This window comes from Lipotes vexillifer, unplaced genomic scaffold (assembly GCF_000442215.2).
Source record: "Lipotes vexillifer unplaced genomic scaffold, Lipotes_vexillifer_v1.1 scaffold22, whole genome shotgun sequence".
In the NCBI taxonomy this organism is placed as follows: Eukaryota; Metazoa; Chordata; class Mammalia; order Artiodactyla; family Lipotidae; genus Lipotes; species Lipotes vexillifer.
The window spans coordinates 2,074,863-2,094,602 of record NW_006779050.1 but is presented as its reverse complement, the minus strand read 5'-3'; the positions used below and the strand labels follow the sequence as shown (position 1 = coordinate 2,094,602).

The following is a 19,740-nucleotide window of genomic DNA, read 5'->3' as shown; positions in this document are numbered from 1 at the left end:
CCTTTGCACAGCCCCAAGTTCCTTTCCCATTGTATATTATGTTGTGATAAGAAGGAAAGGGGACCCATTCAAACACAATACATTTGGTACTGTGCCCATCTAAATCCAGGATACTGGTTGCAAATTAAATCTGAAAAGATACTATAATTAAATCATTTTATGGACTTCCCCCCCACCCCCACCAAGTACTGTTAGAAAAGTAACTCAACATTCCCTACTGACATTGGCAGTACAGGGTAAAACAGAGAGAAGAGTTTATAAACTGGGTCAATTATTATTAAATATCAACACAATATCATTATTAATAAATAACACTATAACTCTTATTCTTCTCATGAGTATCACTTAACCAGTAGGAAATATTTGTAGGGTTACATGCAACCATTTTACTTAAAACTAAAATGTGGTCTATGAAATGACATATAAGAATTCCAAACTGAACCTGGTTTAGGATTCACATCGAAGTCTACTGGGGATGAAAACATGCATTTTCTTCCTGCAATTCACTAAATTAGAGAAGTTTGTATTCTGGGCAATTTCAGAATCATAGAAACCTAACACTAACATTTCTGGATACTGTCATCAACAATTCACAAGAAAAATAAAACCAGGAACTCCACTGACTGAACAATAGCTATGTATATTCCTACAGAACCTATCTAAATAATCTTCCATGATTGGAAGATGTCCTATATAAATAAAATCTTTCTGGAGAAAAACATTAAATAAATTTCCATTGCAATAGCTGGCAATACAATTTGTCATGTACTGGTTTTAAATTAAATTCAAAGGTATTCCTAGCTGTCCTAGGGACTTCATTGTTTAAAAACAGTAATCACTTCAACAGAAATCAAATCCATTCTAGGAAGTTCACTCTAACTCTCATTCTTTAGCTGTTGGTCAAATATTTTCCAATTTTAATGTTTAGATTGCTAAAAAAAACTAGTTGTCTGGTTTATAGAGATATTTCTCCATTTTCTTGGTCTGGCATCCAGGGCATCAACTCTAAGTTAATGACAGTTTTACTTCACTGCAAAGTGCTATGAACCATGTGAAAATTTCAGAAATTCTCACTGTCTTGACTACAACAAAGATACATGCTATGTTGAGAGCATGCAACTCCACTGGTCAAAAGAAATCTAGTAGAGTCAATCTATTAGTTTATTATTTATTTAGCAGAAATATTTGGAAGCCCATCATAATGCCCCAGACTAGAATAAATTAACTTACTTAGCCAGTTTCTAAGTTATCTACAATGTGTGAAGCTCTTCATGAGGTACTAGACTGAAACACAAGGATGAATAAGACATGATTATTTTCCACTAGTAGTTCACAATCCATCTTTGGCAGACGATGGGACTTCTATCACCTAGATGTACAGATTACTAAAGTAATTTTTTTCAAGAAACTTTTTAGTTTTACAATAATCTGAGCAGCTGAGTAAATACAGATTTTATTCCCACTTTTAGACAAAACATGTGTACCAACAATAATGAGCATTTTCATTTCCTGATCTACTCAATACTGATTTATTGAAACAAAGAAATATGGAATAAAAGCAAATGGAAAGTTAGTCAGTGTTTACTATATACCTACTATAGATAAATCTCAGAAAAAGTACCTTTAATAGGAAATAAAGCTGTGAAGGAAAAAAAAAGAAAAATGAGAAATGAATAGGAAAGGAAATGAGGTCAAAGGGTAACAGAGGCTTCAAAATTAAGAATCATAGAAAAGAATTCACTGAAGCCCATGGAACTAAAAGTGAAATATACTTGCTGAACTAGATATTATTATTACTATATTATTTTTATTATGTTAGAGAATAAGAAAATAAATATCCAAACTCAAGGAAGGCTAAGTGGACAGAATACAATTAAGAGCTATTTGGGTTGAGGGAGAGTGGAGGAAAAAGAGGAATAGTTGAGTCTTAGGAAACATCATTAAATGTGAGAAATGTAGAACAGCATCTATGGTTTTGTTGGACAATATGCTATAATATTTGAAGAATATACCAACTCATGAAAAATAAACACACAATCACAGCAAAAGAAAGTTACCATTTATAGAGCAATACATAGTGTCTCAGTTGTGCATTGAGTATATTTTCCTTATTAATGAAAAACTTTAAGATATGAAATAAATGAAACCATTTGAGGAGTGGTGTAAAAGCAATGGTTTCACATTCAAATATCTATCAAATACATTATATGTCAGAGAAACTTTCTCATCAGAACACTGCTCATTCACAAGATGTTTGAAAAAACAGAACAGCACCAAAATGCAGTTGGCCCACTGCTAATTTTTTTTCATAGTTTATCTGAATTGAGGTTTGAAACAAGACTGAATTTATGATTCATACACACAAAAAAGTACTTTTCAAGGTGGATCCACTCCTTTCCAAAGTATTCCGATGCAAGATGCAGAACATTTCTGAGGGATTACACAACTGGTTCACAGCCAAATATCATAGGATTTCCGCCACTCCAGGCAATAACCTTCTTGAAATGAACATCCTGGAATAACTAATTACTCTTATACATTTTGTGGTTGAAAAACTTTAAAAAAATCAAGGCAAAAGTTCACTTGTATGTGCTTACTTGGACTAATGGAACAGTTCTGACCTCACTGGCCACTGATCAAGAAGAACCAAATATGTCAAGCATCTTAGAGCAACCACACAATTCACATAACAATGGCATAAATATCATAAACTGATGTTGAATGAGGAAACATGTTGACATGTGTCATAAAATACTTGAACCACAATGAATATCTTCAAAAATAATGTGTATTGTCTTGCTTAACCAAATTCTGATTCTCATTTATTTGACATTTAGAGACACAAAATTCAAATGCAATATAGTCCCCAAACATAAGTTGCTTCTGTGGTAGAGCAGATATAAAATTTACAAAACACCCAGCTTTTTCTTTCCTTTTTTAAAGCTAATGAGTATTCTCTTTAAATGTATTAGATCTACAAAGATTTAAAATAGGCAACTTTTATCCACATACATGAGTCCAGTTAAGCTGGTAGTAAATGATGAGATACCCCAAACACAGAATTTCATTTTACATTTATGTTAAGCATTAGGTCTGATTAGGAGTCATAAATAGTAACCTTTCTCTTACACATACACAGCCACATACATGGATATATACACACATATATATGCATATATATACTATATATACACATATACATTCTTACATGAAAGAGTTGTTTAAATAATGGGAAGCTAGTGGGGTTTTTTTTTTTTATAAATTTATTTATTTTTGGCTGCTTTGGGTCTTCATTGCTGCACGTGGTCTTTTCTCTAGTTGCAAAGAGCGGGGTTACTCTTTGTAGTGGTGAGCAGCATTCTCATGGGGGTACCTTCTCTTGTTGCGGAGCACGGGCTCTAGGTGCGTGGGCTTCAGTAGTTGCGGCACAGGGGCTCAGTAGTTGTGGCTCGTGGGCTCTAGATCGCAGGCTCGGTAGTTGTGGTGCATGGGCTTAGCTGCTCCATGGCATGTGGGATCTTCCCAGACCAGGGCTCAAATCCATGTCCCCTGCACTGGCAGGCGGATTCTTAACCACTGCACCACCAGGGAAGTCCCGGGAAGCTAGTTTTAATGAGTAATTTTAAATGTTTGAGCTAGGAAACCCTTCAGAAGAAGAGTATAATATGCTGAATTAAGTAATATTATATTTTACATAATTATTCAAAAATTCTGAAAAGTCAGTGGAAAGATTTCACTTCATCAAAGAGACCTAAAGCCAATGCTTCTGTGAAGTGCATTAAAGCAATATTTTAACTTATTTCTGTGATAGCCAATCTGCTAGAATTACAAAATAATAACAAACATGTTTGATACTCTGCATTATTCTAACTGCTTCACAACTATTAATCTATTAATTTATTTATTTAATCTTCACAACAAATTTGTGAGGTAGGTACTGTTATTATCACCTTCATTTCATGGACAAGAAAACTGGTACAAAAATGTTAAGAAACACGCCCACTATCAATGAACTAGTAAATGTCAGATGTGAGTTTTGAACTAAGGAAGTCTGGAAACAGAGTCTGTGATCTAAACTACTACCCCACGATACCTTCCACAAAATGCTACTACAGTTGACCACTGAACAACACAGTTTGAACTGCATGGGTCCACTTATACACAGATTTTTTTCAATAAACATATTGGAAATTTTTTTGAGATTTGCAACAATTTGAAAAAACTCAAAGAAAAACCATGTAGCCTAGAAATATCGAAAAAATTAAAAGGTATGTCCGCGAATGCATAAAATATATGTACATACTAGTCTATTTTATCATCCACTACCATAAAACACACACAAATCTGTTATAAAAAGTTAATCTTTATCAAAACTTACACATAAACACTAACAGATGGTACATAGTGCCATTTCCAGTTGAGAGAAATGTAAACAAACATAAAAATGTAGTACTAAACCATAACTGCATAAAGTTAATTGTAGCACATACTGTACTACTGTAATAATTTTGCAGCCACCTCCTGTTGCTATTGTGGTGAGCTCAAGTGTTGTATCAGCTGAAAATACCATGTGACAATAATCATCACCTTGTGAGCAGTCTGTCTCTCCAGTAAATCATGTATCTCAATTAAAAATGACCTCTCATGGTTCTCAAATATTTTTCCTTGTGTTTAGCACAATACCGTACATCTTGGATATCACCATGGGACCCATACAAAGTGCTACTAGTTAAGCTGGAAGTGCTCCCAACAAGCAGAAAAAAGTCATGACATTGCAAGAAAAGGTTAAATTGTTTGATATATACCATAGATTAAGGTCTTCAGTTATGGCTGCACACCATCTCAAGATAAATGAATCCAGCATAAGGATCATCATGAAAAAACAAAGGGAAATTCATGAAGCTGTCACTGCAATTATACAAGTAGGTGCAAAAAACTTTGTACTTTTTGCAAAATACATTTTTATCTCGTATTTAAAATGCAGCTTTTATGTGGGTGCAGGATTGCTGTAAGAAAGGCATACCTATAGATTCTAATGTGATTCCAAGAAAAAGCAAAATCATTTTATGAGACCTTAAAGCAAAAAGAAGGAGAAGGATCTAAATCTGGAGAATTTAATGTCAGCAAAGGATGGTTTGATAATTTTAGAAAGAGGTTTGGCTTTAAAAATATCAAGATAACATGAGAAACAACTTCTGCTGACCAAGAGGCAGCAGACAAGTTCCCAGATGCCATTAAGAGAATCATTGAGGAGAAAGATATCTGCCTGAACAGTTTACTGATACAGACAAAAGTGCCCTATTCCGGTAAAAGAATTCCACAAAGGACATTTATTAGTAAGGAAGAGAAGCGAGCACCAGGATTTAAGGCAGGAAGGGATAGGCTAACTCTACTTTTTGGTGCAAGTGCAGTCAGGTTTACGATCAGGACTGTCCTTCTCTATAAAGCTGCTCACACCTGAGCCTTGAAGGGAAAAGATAAACACCAGCTACTAGTCTTTGGTTGTACAACAAGAAGACCTGGATGAGAACCCTTTTGCTGGATTGGTTCCACCAATGCTTTGTCCCTGAAGTCAGGAAGTATCTTGCCAGTAAGGGATGCCCTTTTAAAGTTCTTTTGATATAGAACAATGCCCCTGGCCACCCAGGACCCCATGAGTTCAACACAAAGGCATCAAAGTGGTCTACTTGCCCCCAAACACAATGTCTCTAATTTAGCCTCTGGATCAGGGGGTCATAAAGACTTTTAAGGCTCATTACACACAGTACTCTATGAAAAGGACTGTCAATGCTATGGAAGAGAGCCCCAGTAGAGGGATCACCATGAAAGTCTGTAAGGATTACACCACTGAAGATGCCATTACTGTTCTAGAAAAAGCCGTGAAAGCCATCAAGCCTGAAACAATAAATTCCTCTGGGAGAAAACTGTCCAGATGTTGTGCATGACTTCACAGGATTTACAACAGAGCTAATCAAGGAAATCAAGAAAGAGATTGCAGAGAAGGCAAAAACGGGGGTAAGGGTTTCAAGATATGGGTCTTAGAGAAATTCAAAAGCTAACAGACACTTTACCAGAGGAATTAACAAAACATGACTAGATGGAGATGAGTGCTTCCAAACCAGGAAGACAACGAGGAAGACGACATAAAAGAAGCAGTGCTAGAAAACAAATTGACATTAGACAAGGTGGCAGAAGCGTTCTGATTATTCAAGACTGCTTTTGACTTCTTTTACAACATAAACCCTTCTGTGATTCAGGCACTAAAACTAAAGCAAACTGTGGAAGGATTAGTACCATATAGAAACATTTTTCGAGAAATGGAAAAGCAAAAAGTCAGACAGAAATTACAATACATTTCCGTAAAGTTGCACCAAGTATGCCTGCCTTTCCTGTCTCCCCTTCCACCCCCTCCACCTCTTCTGCCTCTGCCACCCCTGACACAGCAAGACCAGCCTCTTCTTTTCTTCCTCCTCAACATGAAGATGAGGACGAAAACATTTGTGATGACCCACTTCCACTCAATGAATAGTAAATAATCATCATGCCATGCAGTTATTGAACTTATCTGTTGTGTATGTATGTGCGTGTCTTCATGTGAAAATCTCATAACCGTATGGCAAGAGCTGTATGAGATGTTTTGATATCATCATCATTACTTAAGTATTCATGGTATAGAACACTGTGTGCAAGACTTGTGTTAAACAGTCCATCCTTACATAGGCATACGTGAGTGATATTTAATATAAAATTAATAATGAATAATGTGTTAGTTTCATTACTGCTTTATAGCTTTCCTTTCAAAGAATTGCATTACTGTACATTATACCTCTCTCTCAGCCTCTATACATGAGCCTACCATCATAGGTAAATGTGTTTTTTTAAATATAACAATGTTTCCCATAATGTATTATGAATATTACTATCATATTGTATTCCATAAAAATTTTATGACAATGTATTCATTAGTGTTCCGGCGAGGCTAACCTGAAGCAATCATATCAAGTACATTAGCTACCATAAAGCAATCATATTGCTGCTTCTTTGTTATTAATGCATGAGTCACTATACCTATAAATAAATGTGAACATGAGAAAAAAATAAGGAGTGTGACGAGAGATTTAAGATTTAAGAAAACCACAAAGAGTCATTTCAAGAAATCGATACAAGTAAAAGTTTAATCAACAATGTCAAATATGGCAGAATAGCAGAAGCCAAATTGCAGGGTAATTTCTAGACCTATAACCAGAGTCAAGTCCCAGCAAGACCAAAAGTGTGATTTACAAAATGTTACCCATGGAGCTGAAATACACTGCAAAAGAACTGCATGCGTTTTCCAGTTTAGATCAACAGAAAACCAGGTAAAATGTGTGAGAATGGATCTTAAGGGTATAAGATTAAGGTGGAAGGCATATAAAATGGAGGAGTTGGGATGAATTTATTGATACGGGCCCATTAAGTAGAGATCCTAGATTTGATGTTTTAGCTTGAAAGGGGCCAGGAATGGCTCTGCAGTTTGCTCCGTTGATTGACTTAAGTATAAACCCGAAGGTGTTCTACACTAAATGAAGTTGAAATGTGAAGCAGAGGCCAGCAAACCTTCTCCCTAAGGAGTCAGACAGTAATTTTTTTTTTTTCTTTTACTTTGCAGGCCATATTGTCTCTGTCACAACTATTCAACTCTGCCATTGTGACATGATATAGAAAATATGTAAATAAATGGGCAAGACTGTATTCTGATAAAACTATTTACAAAACAGGCAGTAGGCTGGATTTGTTTGACCCATGGACTAGTTTTCTGAATCCTGCGATAGAGGAAGATATCCAATGGCTTAGGGATATTGGGATATTAGAACGGATTTATCAATGAAAGGTATGCTCACCTACCTCATGAGGGACCAGAGAACATGCCCTTTGCCATAGCTGTGAGAAATAAGTGAGCTCTGGCATACTTAAAGAGCCCTGTAATGGCCCTTTTCTGTAGCTTAGAAATTACATTGGAAACCACTACCATCAAACTGAGATTTCTAAATGCAAAGAGAATAATGAGTTTCCAGGCTGGCAGGTGCCAAGGGGAAGGACTTAATTTTCAAAAGCAAGATCAGCATTTTACTCTAATAGACAGTGAAGCCAAAGCAGTAATCAGAATAGTCGGGCTCACAAAGATCTTTGGAGTTAGATAATGGTTCATGGTGTACTTAGAACTGAAATAAATGGCAGTCTGCTCAAATCTTATGTTATCCATGCAAGCAGAAAAGCTCTAGGTCTAGTGAACTGAAGTCTGACTTGAATTACCAAAACAAAGAGTTATAACCCTTCAATCAGTTCCCAAACTTGAACCAGATCACAGACCCAGAGCCCTTTGAATAAAGGGAAGTCCGGGTCCCCTCAAGGAAGGACCCTGCTACGCTGTCAGAAATGTATACTGATAATGTTCCTCCCAGCTTTTCCAAAATGGAACTGCAGCCATTTAGCAGTGTGACTGTGCATGAGAGAAAGAGAAATAACCAGACTTTTAGGGGATTACCAGATACTGGCCCTGAACTGACACTAATTCCTAGACACACACAGGATCGTGTGGTCTACCAGTCAGCGGAGGGGCTTATGAAGATCAGGTAACCAATTAAATTTTAGCTCAGGCCCATCTCATAGCAGGTCCCTGAGCCTCCTGTGGTTATTTTCCCAGATACAGAATGCTTATTGGGGATAGGCATACTCAGCAATTGGCAAAATTCACATACTGGTTCCCTGACCTGTGGAATAAGGTCTATAATGATGAGAAAGGCCAAGTGAAAGCCACTAGATTTGCTTTTACCTACAGAAATAGTAAGTCAGGAGCAATACCACATTCCCGGAGAGATTTCAAAGATTAGTGCCATCAAGGACTTGAAAGATGCAGGGGTGGTCATTCCTACCTCATCCACATTCAACCATGTACTTGGCCTGTGCAGAAAAGAGATGGATCTTGGACAATGACAGCAGATAATCATAAGCTTTATCAAGTGTTGATCCAAAGGCAGCTGTTCTTCTAGATGTGGTTTTGTTGCTGAAGCAAATCAATACATCCCCTGTCACCTAATATGCAGCTATCGATTTTATGAATGCTTTTTTTTTCTATACCTGTTAGTAAAGACTGCTGGCCAGGTAAGCAATTCAACTTAATTGTTCCACCTCAGGAGTATATCAGCTTTCCAGTCCCATGTCATAACTTAGTTATAGGGTACCTTGATCACTTTTCCCTTCCATATCATGCACCATTACATTGATGATATTATGATGATGGGCCTTGTGAGCAAGAAATATTAATTACTCTAGACACATTAAGACATTTGTGTGCCAGAAGGTAAGAAATAAGTCCTACAGAAAGTCAAGGTCCTCACACCTCAGTGAAATTTCTAGGGATTCCATAATCTGAAACATGTTGAGACATTCCTTCCAAAGTGAAGGATAAGTGGCTGCACCTGCCTCATCTACCACTAAGAAAAAGGCAGAATGCCTAGTAACCCTCTTCAAATTTTGGAGGCAACAAAAATCGCATCTGAGGGTGCTACTCTCTATCTCAGCCCACACCTACGGCCTCATAGGTTGCCCCTTATGAACAGTTAACGGGGGAAGAAAAAAAACTCAGGCTTGCTGCACAGTGTACAGGCACTCCCCCAAAATGTACAACTGCAGCCCTCTAGACCTTTTCTGGGATATCCTTGAAGGACAGTGGTGAACAGAAATCCTCCCATTGGGCAGAATTTTGAGCAGTGCATCTGATTGTTCATTTTGCCTGGAAGGAAATATGACCAGAGGTATGGATCTGCATTAATACATGGGCTATGGATGACAGTTTGGCTGGGTGGTCAGGGACATGGAAGAATCACAATCGGAAAATTGGTGACAAGGAAATCTAGGAAAGATGTATACATACATCTCCCAGAAGGCATGGAGCATGAAATTTTATCTCCCATGTGAATACTCACCAAAGGGTGATTGTTATAAACAGAAAAAGCTTGCAGTAAAAGCTTTTAATAATCAGGTAGTTAGAATGACCCATTCTGGAGGTGTCGTTCAGCTTCCCTTCCCAGTCATTCGTGCCATTGCCTAATGGGCCCATAAAGAGGGGCCATGGTAGCAGGGATAGAGTTTACGCCTGGGCTCAGCAGCATGGACTTTGACTCACCAAACAACCTAGCTACAGCCAGCGTTGAGTGTCCAATTTGCCAACAGCAGAGACCATCACAAAGCTCTTAATATGGCACCATTACCTAGGTAATCAGCCAGCTACCTGGGGGCAAATAATTACATTGAATTACTTCCATCTTGGAAGAGGTAATACTTTTTTCTTATTGGAATAGACAATTTAGATATGAATTTGCCTTCCTTGCACACAACTCTTACACCAAAAACAACCATCCAGAGGTGAAAAGAATGCCTTTTCACTATTATGGTGTTCCACACAGCATCACTTCTGACCAATAAAATCATTTCACAGCAAATTAAGTGTGGCACTGGGTCAATGCTCATGGAATTCACTGGTTTAACCATATTTTCCATCACTCAGAAGTAGTCGGCTTGATAGAATAGTGGAATGGCCTTTGGAACACTCAGTTACGGCGCCAGGTAGGTGAAAATGTCTTGGAGGGCTCAAGCAATGTTCTCCAGGTTGTAATATATGTTCTAAGTCAATATCGAACGTATGGTGATATGGTGCTATTTCTCCCATTCCTATTGATAGAATCCATGGCTGCGGGAATCGAGATGTGGATATGAATAACTAAGAAGGATTTACTGTATAGTACAGGGAACCCTACTCAGTACTCTGTCATGACCTATATGGGAAAAGAATCTAAATAAAAGTGGATATGTATATGTATAACTGATTCACTTTGCTGTACAGTAGAAACTAACACAACATTTTAAATCAACTATACTCCAATAAAAGTAAAAATAATAATAATAAAGTCACCAGTTATTGAACTTTCTCTAGAAAAAATGTGGAGATGAGAGTGATCCCTGATGATCCACTAGCAAAATTTTTGCTTCTCATTCCTTAAATTTTAGTTTTGTTGGTTTGGAGAATTTTAGTTCCAAAAGGAGAAATGCTTCCACCAAGGAACACGAGAATGATTTCACTGAGCCACAAGTTGAGACTACCATCTGGCCTCTTTGGCTCCTCCTATCACTGAATTAGCCAGCAAAGAAAGGGGCTACTCTACTAGCTGGGTGATTGATCCTGATTATCAAGGTAAACTTGAGAATGACAATGAGGGTAGGGAGGAGTACTTCCGGAATTCAGTAGATCACCAAGGCTGCTTCTACAACTCCCATATCCTGTGATTAAAGTCAATAGAGAACTACAACAACCCAATTCAGCCAGGATTGCCAATAACCCATGTGATTCAGGAATGGACATTTCAGTCACCCTACCACGTAAGGAATCACAACTGGCTCAGGTGCTTGCTGAGAGCAAAGAAATATGGAACAACTAGCTATGACCACATAACTAGCTGCAGAAATGAGGACTATAGTAGTTATGGGGTTTTCCTTCTTATTTTATATGAATACGTTTGAGTGTATATACTATACGCATATGTATTTATTGTAATATGTATATATACATGTGTATCTTAACACATGTAACATTTATATACATATACTAACGAAATACATATATATACACCAAATATATATGTTTTCTTACCCTCTCTCATCCTCTTATTATCTAACATAAGGTACATTAATACTAGCTAACTCTATATCTCAGTATTTAAGTTACAGGATGTCAAAGAAGGCATATGAATCAACTACGAGAAGAATGAATATGACCCCAAGAAGCAAAAGGGACTTTGTATCCTTTTGAGGAGAAGTGGTTGGCATGTGATCAGTTGTACATGGGATAGCTGAATCATGTTAATCAGAACATTACTCTGTTATTATCTTTATACTGAGGTTAAATAAGTTTTAAGGAAATGTATGTGGCTGCCAAGTTGACAAAGGGTAGATTGTGGTGGCTTTGTAATATGTCAACTTGCTGGAAAACTACATTTCCCGGAATTCTCTTTCCTGTGTATGTCTGTTCAGAGTGGACCACAAGAGAGATTCTTTTGGATGGAGATTTGGAAGATAAAAGTGAAGCAGCAGCTACTCTGTAGCTCTTACACACCGCTTACCATATAACACGACGCAGAAGCCAGGTATGCAAGTTCTCCATCTTACAATGGATATTACTTCAGCTTCTCTGACTTCTGGGCCAAGAGAAAGTGTTCAACTCTATGATGATGGCCCTGGCTTCTGTAAGACACCACCAAAGTTAGAGGGAAAAGAACTAATACAGGTTTTGGTCCACCCTCATGGACTCCAGCTTGTGTTTACAGTTTCCAGCTTATTCTTGCTCTCTCCCATCTTACTTCCACCTCCTCTGATTGTCTACCTTGAGAAGTTAAAGCTCCAGCTTCAGATACGAGGAGCCTTACAGAGACCACTCAACCTAACAGCTCCTACAGTTGCATAGTCAAATCGCTATATAAGTTTTTCTGCTTCCCTTGTTGAACACTAATATAGTAGAGAAAATAAATATTAAAGGAACAAAGAGAGGTACAATAATTATGCAACCGGAGAACCCCTGGAGTGGAGATGTGATCTTTAGAACACAGGGAGAGATATTTAGAGACATAGAAGAACAACTTTTTCTCTAAACTGAAGGGAAAAGGGATATTGGGTGGGCCGAAAAGTGCCTTCATTTTATAAGTAAAAATAAAAAACACATTTTTCATTTTCACCAAGAACTTTATTGAACAACATATTCACCCTTTTGTTCCACTACCTTCTGCCATTTTTCAGGCAACTTCATAATTCCATCTTCCCAAATCTTTTTATCTTTTTGAGTAAAGAATGGTTCCAGGTGCCTTTTACAGTCTTCCAGGGAATTGAAATATTTTTCCATTATGAGAATTTTGTAAAGACTGCAATAAATGGAAATCCAAAGGTGCAATGTCTGGTGAATACGGTGGATGAATCAGAACTTTCCAGCCAAGCTGTAACAGTTTTTGCCTGGTCATCAAAGAAACATGAGGTCTTGCATTATCCTGATGGAAGATTATGCATTCTCTGTTGACTAATTCTGTATGCTTTTTGTCAAGTGCCACTTTCAGTTGGTCTAATTGAGAGCAGTACTTGTTGGAATGAATCATTTAGCTTTCCAGAAGGAGATCACAATAGAGGACTCCCTTCCAATCCCACCATATACACAACATCACCTTCTTTGGAAGGTGTAGTTGGTAGTGGTTCATTTCGCTTGCCCCACGATCTCTTCTGTTCCACATTGTTGTACAGCATCGACTTTTCATCACCCATCACAATTTGTTTTAAAAACGAAACGTTTTCATTACGTTTCAGTAGAGAATCACATGCAGAAATACGGTCAAGGTTTTTTTCGCTTAACTTATGTGGAACCCAAACATCAAAGCGATTCACATAACCAAGCTGGTGCAAATGATTTTCAGCGTTTGATTTGGACATTTTGAGTATGTTGGCTATCTCCCACGTGGTATAATGTTGATTGTTCTCAATTACTGTTTCAATTTGATGCTATCAACTTCAACTGGTCTACCCAACCGTGGAGCATCATCCAGCAAGAAATCTCCAGCACAAGACTTTGCAAACCACTTCTGACAAGTTCAATCAGTCACAGCACCTTCTCCATACACTGCACAAATCTTTTTGTGCATTTCAGTTGCATTTTTACCTTTCTTGAAATAATAAAGCATAATATGCTGAAAATGTTGTTTTTCTTCCATCTTCAATATTAAAATGGATGCACAAAAATTCACTGACTTTGATAAGTCTTTTTTAAAATGCATGCTGATATGACAGCTGTCACACGGAATCTAACAAAATTGTTTAGGATGAAGTTAAAGAAAACTAAGTGCTACTCGAGCCACCTTACAGAAAAACCCGAATGAACCTTTTGTCCCACCCAATATTTAAGAAGACAAGAGTCAACATGGAGATAATATTAGATTTGAGAGGCACCTGAACCTCTGAAAAAGAGACACCTGAACCTCTGAAAAAGAGGCACCTGAACCTCTGAAAAAGAAGGCAAGTTCTCCTGCAGAGGGAAACAGATAATGTTATAATCAGGAGCTTAATGGCATTTAAGGTTCAGGGAAAATGGTATGAAGTTCTCTAGGTAGCGAATACATATTTTTATAATATAGCAAAAATGATCTAGATGATGGTGGTTCTTATGAATTCATCCTACTTAAGGCTTATTCTTGTATCTTTTCCCTTCTATCAGAAAGAGAAGTGGCAGCAAGCATCATGGGTAATTCAGAGTTAAGCAGAAGCTAAGGGTCTAGGAACCTAGGGTGGTCCCAGGGAGTAGCATAAAAGTAGCAAACCACAGTGACCATATTGGGTCAGGATTCTACTGAGCTGGAGTGGCCCATTGGATAGAATGTACCCTAGGAGTTGAGTGTCTTTTTTTGTTGTATATAAGCAACAGACTCCCTGAATATTACAAATTGGGAGGGAAAAGTTAATCCGTAAAGATATTATCAGAGAGATAAACATCAAGTTCAAAGCTTGGCAGTATGATAATATTCTGTAATGGTGAGCACCTGAGTGTGGAAAGTGGAGATGGAAGTCAAGTGTTGAGGCAACTGAGTTGAGACAATAATTCTAAGAATATCTACTATAATTTTTAAACAATATTTTAGATAATCTGACTGTAGCCTCTGCTTCCAACCTACAAAAGCTGATGAGGAAAATGCCTGATTCAACCTCTAAGTCTGTTCTCCCAGCTGTGTGATTTAGAAAAAATTTCTCGAAGCATGATACTTTAACAAATGCTCTCCAATGCCCTACTGTTTTAGAGAAACAGCATTATCTTTTTGCATGTCTCATCCAAATCTTATGCTATTTGTCTGGAATCTCTTACACATTCTGCCATTGCATTTGAGTCATTTAACTGTGTATTAAAACTCAGGGAAATTCAGGGGAAAAATTCTCTTCTCTAAGTTTACTCTAATTGATTTAACTTGTGTTTAATATTTTATCACACCTCTTCTCATAAATACCAGAACTTATAATGACTCCACTATTAGAATGAAGATTCATACTGAATGAATGAAATGCATTCAAATGTAATGAAATGCATGCTGTAGATTAGTCGTGGATATGGTCTTCTTTACTTAGCCCAAATCAGTTCTTTACTCACCAGTATCCTCCTCACAGAGATAAGCACTTGAGTTCACTCTAGGATCAGGTCAAACTAACGATCTATCATTTGACCACTTCTTTCCTCTTTAAATATTACTCCTAAATTTTAATTTTCATTTTGAGAAGTTTTTTCAGACAGAATGTCTTTGTAATCCCTCTGTACTCATAAAAACATAACAATAATCTCCAGGAGCCCAGCACTTCCAAGATGCAGTCACTTTTACTGCTATTGTCATATATGAATTGCATGCTATGCCTGGCATGGATTGTTAAGCGCTGAGGCATGGACCATGTCATTCCCCATGTGTTTTTGAGTTTTTTTGGTTTGAGGGATTTTTTTAATAGCACTGACTACACAGTTTGTGCTCAACAAATGATAAATAACAGTAATGAATTTCATTTGCAGATGGGATCATTTGAGAAATGGAATTTTTTCATATAAGCTGGCCAACAACTTCTCCCTCTACTCAGGGAAAAATGTCCTAACCCCTCCCTGTGACGCAGGTTAGATCAGATACACAATTTATTCTCAGGCACATATCCTAGAGTACTTCAGGGTACTAAAAAAAAAAAAAGTCAGCAATAAGGTAATATGCAAATATATTTGAGTACATTCCCACAATTCCAGGCCAGGAAGCAATTAGATGCCCAGAGCCAACAAGCCACCAACACCCTCTATTAAAAGATACAGAAAGTAGAGATGCCTGATATCGACTAGTTCACTCATAGACTAGCAAAAAGTCACATCTTTTTCTTTTAACTCATTGAATTCATTCAGTGTGAATTTATTAAGTGCCTACTACATGCCCAGAACCATTTTAGCAATAATGAAAAGCAGACTAACAACATCTATGTCCTTCCCCAAAGGAGTCCACAGTTTTACAGGGTAGACAGATGTATAAATAAACAATTACAATAAAGGGTGGTAAGATAGATGTTCACATAGTAATTCGCACAAGGTACCATGAAAACAGAGGAGGAAACACCAAATTTTGTTGATTTCTAGATTTTTCAAGATGTTTTTCCCATAGCAAAGTACCTACTTTACAAAAAATTACATTCCCATCATCTTTCATACAACATGAATTTATGTCAGAAGTATATCTTCTCTTACATCCTCACACCACTATAACTTTATTGCTTTCTTTTCTCCTTGTAAACTTTTTATGGGAAAGAACAGTCTTACTTATATGAATTAAGCTACCATGATCCTTTACCAGATTATTATATAAACTGGCCTCCCTGCTTCTGCTCTTATGCCCAGTTCATTCTATTTTCAACGTAACCTGTAGAGTGATTCTATTCAAACAGAAGTAGGATCATGCCATCTTCTCACTAAAACCCTCCAATGGTTTTACATGTCACTCCAAGTAAAAGCCAAAGTACTTACAATGGCACATCAATCAATCAATCCCACATCACCACTCCCTCTCCCTCTCTGATCGCAATCCTACTGCTCTTCCTTTCACACACTCTTATCCTGCCCATTGCTATCTTTTGAAAATGATGCTGATCACTGCTCTCACCTTAGGTCCTTGTACTTGTATTCAGTCTGCCTCGAGTGCTCTTCACGTGTCCCCACATTGCTCAGTCTCTCACCTCCCCTCATTTCCTTCATGTACTTACTCAGATGACATCTTCTCAGAAGTGAGGACTTCTGTGGACAGTATATTTAAAACTGCAACCCTCCTTTACTGCCTAGACCCTCCCCCCTTTATTTTCCCCCATAGCATATGTCACCTTTAAAGGTACTTTTTATTTTCCTTACCTATCTTGCTCACTCTTAGCTCACCTCATTTACTCCATGTCTGCCTTGCCCTCCCACAACTACCCAACCATAGTGTGCATCCTGCAGGAGCAAAGATTTTCACTGATTTGATTAACTGTTTTAATTCATAGAAGGCAATCAACAGATTTCTGTTTAAAGTATTATATATTGATGTGTGGGATTATTTGTGTAATTTAAGCTTTGTCTTCCCATTAGGCTGCAAGGCCCATAAGAGAGGAACAAAGTTGTTTTGCTCACTGATGAATTTTTGATACCTAGAACTGTCCTTGACTAGGAAATCATTTAAATACCATTTTACCAGTAAACTAATGAACAGGTGGATCATATATTATGAATTATATGGTTACTATGAATTATTCCAAAAGATATTTATATGGCTACCACCTTGAAAGGGACTTACAAATATGCAACATGAATCAAATCAATTATTTGATAAAATTAATAATAGCATAATGTAAAAGAGTGTATAATTATATAATCACCACTTAACCAGTTAAAATAAAGTACTCAAAAATAAACTGAGTACATAAACCTAACACTGGGGAAAAAACACATACATTGTGATATTTGTCTTGTAAAATGTAAAGCATGCCAAACAACTCTACTTATAGTTGAGAGATATGCATATTGAAAGAAAGAAAGGGAGAAAGAAAAGAAAAGAAAGAAAGAGAGAGAGAAAAAAAGAGAGGGAGAAAGAAAGAGAGAAAGACAAAGAAAGAAAAAGAAAGAAAGAAAGTAAAAGAGGGAGAAAGGGAGAGAGAAAGAAAGAGAGAGAGAGAAAAAGAGAAAGAAAGAGAGAGAGAGAGAGGGAGGGAGGGAGGGAGAAAGAAAGAAAGAAATGCATGGAAATGATAAATATCAAATTCAGGAGAGGATATACCTCTACAGGGAAAGGAAGGATTTACAATTGGGAAAGACCCATGAAGGATTTTGACTGGGTTTGTAATGTTTCCCTTGGGTAAGCCAGTTGTGGATACATGGCTGCTCGTTAAGAGTATTCTGTACACATTTTTGTTTGTCTGAAATAATTCCAAATAAAGAAAAACACAAATAAACATGGAAAATCTACTACCTACATTCCAAGAGGAGCTTTAAACTATCCCCACGTTCTTCTTTTTCTATACTACCTAAGCAAGCTCTTCAGTGATTGTGGGAAGCATAAGCACTTTTAATGCTTAGGTTGCTTGCTCTTCAAGTTTTAGATCTTTCTGCTGTGCACTGAATCCTGACCGGTGTTAACACTAGTACACAGAAAAATTGTTTACTTGTTAATTGGTTTTTATTCTTTAAATTCAGCTCCAATTATCTAATGTTATCTATCTTTCCACCCTATAACAGCTATAATTAAAGTGAAATTAGCAGTATGGCTAGTTTCTTTCATCTAGGTATCCAGAAAAATGATCCGTAGGAAGTCACTAAGGAATACAGTTTTTAGTACAAATAAAATTTCTTTTTGGGGGCTAATTGGTACCACCCATGGTTATATGTGGTTCTTTAACTCTTAACATTCTTCAGGTTCTGAAGAAAGTGTGGAGGGGGAAACACACTTGCAATATTTTTGGCACTGAGATTAAAAGTGCCAATAACACTTTCAAATGTGATTAATTCTTTTATGCCCCTGGGAGGGTGTAGTGTGATATTACAAAATCACATACTGAAAAGCCTAAAATAAACTTAGAAATGAGCACTCTCATCTTACAGAGAAAAAACACATTTAGGTAGTTCAGATTTTGTATCACAACCCCAAGTTTCCCAAATTCTAGTCTGATGCTCCAAAGCACTATTCCTGGAAAATGTAGAGTCTAGTGATAATTCTTCATAGAAGGGAAGAAAAGGAGCTAAAACTGTTTGAGAATTTTGCTGGCTCTTTCTAGGCTCTTTAAAGATAACATCATTTTTAACTCTCACAACAACTTTATCAGGTAGGAATACCATTTTCCTGAGGAGCAAACTGGGGCCCAGAGAGGTTATGTCACATGCCCCAATTCTTGTAGGTAACAAGTGATAGAACCAGAAGCCAGGCAAGGATTAGTCCAAGTCCACCAAAGCTGTGCTTGTTGCACTCTGCCTGCTCCTGTAAATAGTGATGGTGGATTAGAGCAATAGTCTATATCATGCAGCTTCAAGAGGGGCAATATCCCCCCAAGAGAGCAAAAATTTTTGTTACAATGCTTTGTGGCCTTCCAAAGGCTCACAGTACATATGCACATATATTACAATTTCATGGGGAAGGGGACAATCAGGAAAAAAAAAAAATCTAAAATGTCTCCTTAGGGGAGTTATAAAGAAAAACAAAAAGTTTGAGAAACACTGCTCTATATAGTTGAAGGAAAAACATGCAAGTTAATGTTTAAGCCATTTTTCTAACTCTAGATATAAACTCAAAACCAGGATATATGATTCTCAATTCCATTAAATGTATGTTTTAAAGCATCAATAGTTCTTTTCTTTGATAAGCTACAGGCTTTCTGTTGGTCAAAGCATGGGTTTTAGAGTCAAGTGAACTTATCACGTTGGTAGGTCAGCTCAAATATTCATGAATTTTGCAATTAGTTGAACTTTCTGAGTGTCATCTCACAGTACCATTGAAATAATTAACTGAAATAGCATGTGAAGTGCCGAACATAGAGTAAACTTTCAGTAAATGTGTGTCCCTTCCCCACATTTGGTTATTAATTTCTTTGAACAGTAAACCTCTACAAGAGGATCAAGAATGTCAGAACTGGTTAAAATAAGAGCTGTTTTAC

The 19,740-nt window shown here is 37.1% G+C and overlaps 1 pseudogene; it reads left to right on the top strand.

Annotated features, from left to right (window-relative positions):
* The first annotated feature begins 8,415 nt into the window (after positions 1 to 8,415).
* LOC103076259 (uncharacterized) lies at positions 8,416 to 12,137 on the top strand (annotated as a pseudogene).
* The last annotated feature ends 7,603 nt before the right edge of the window (positions 12,138 to 19,740 follow it).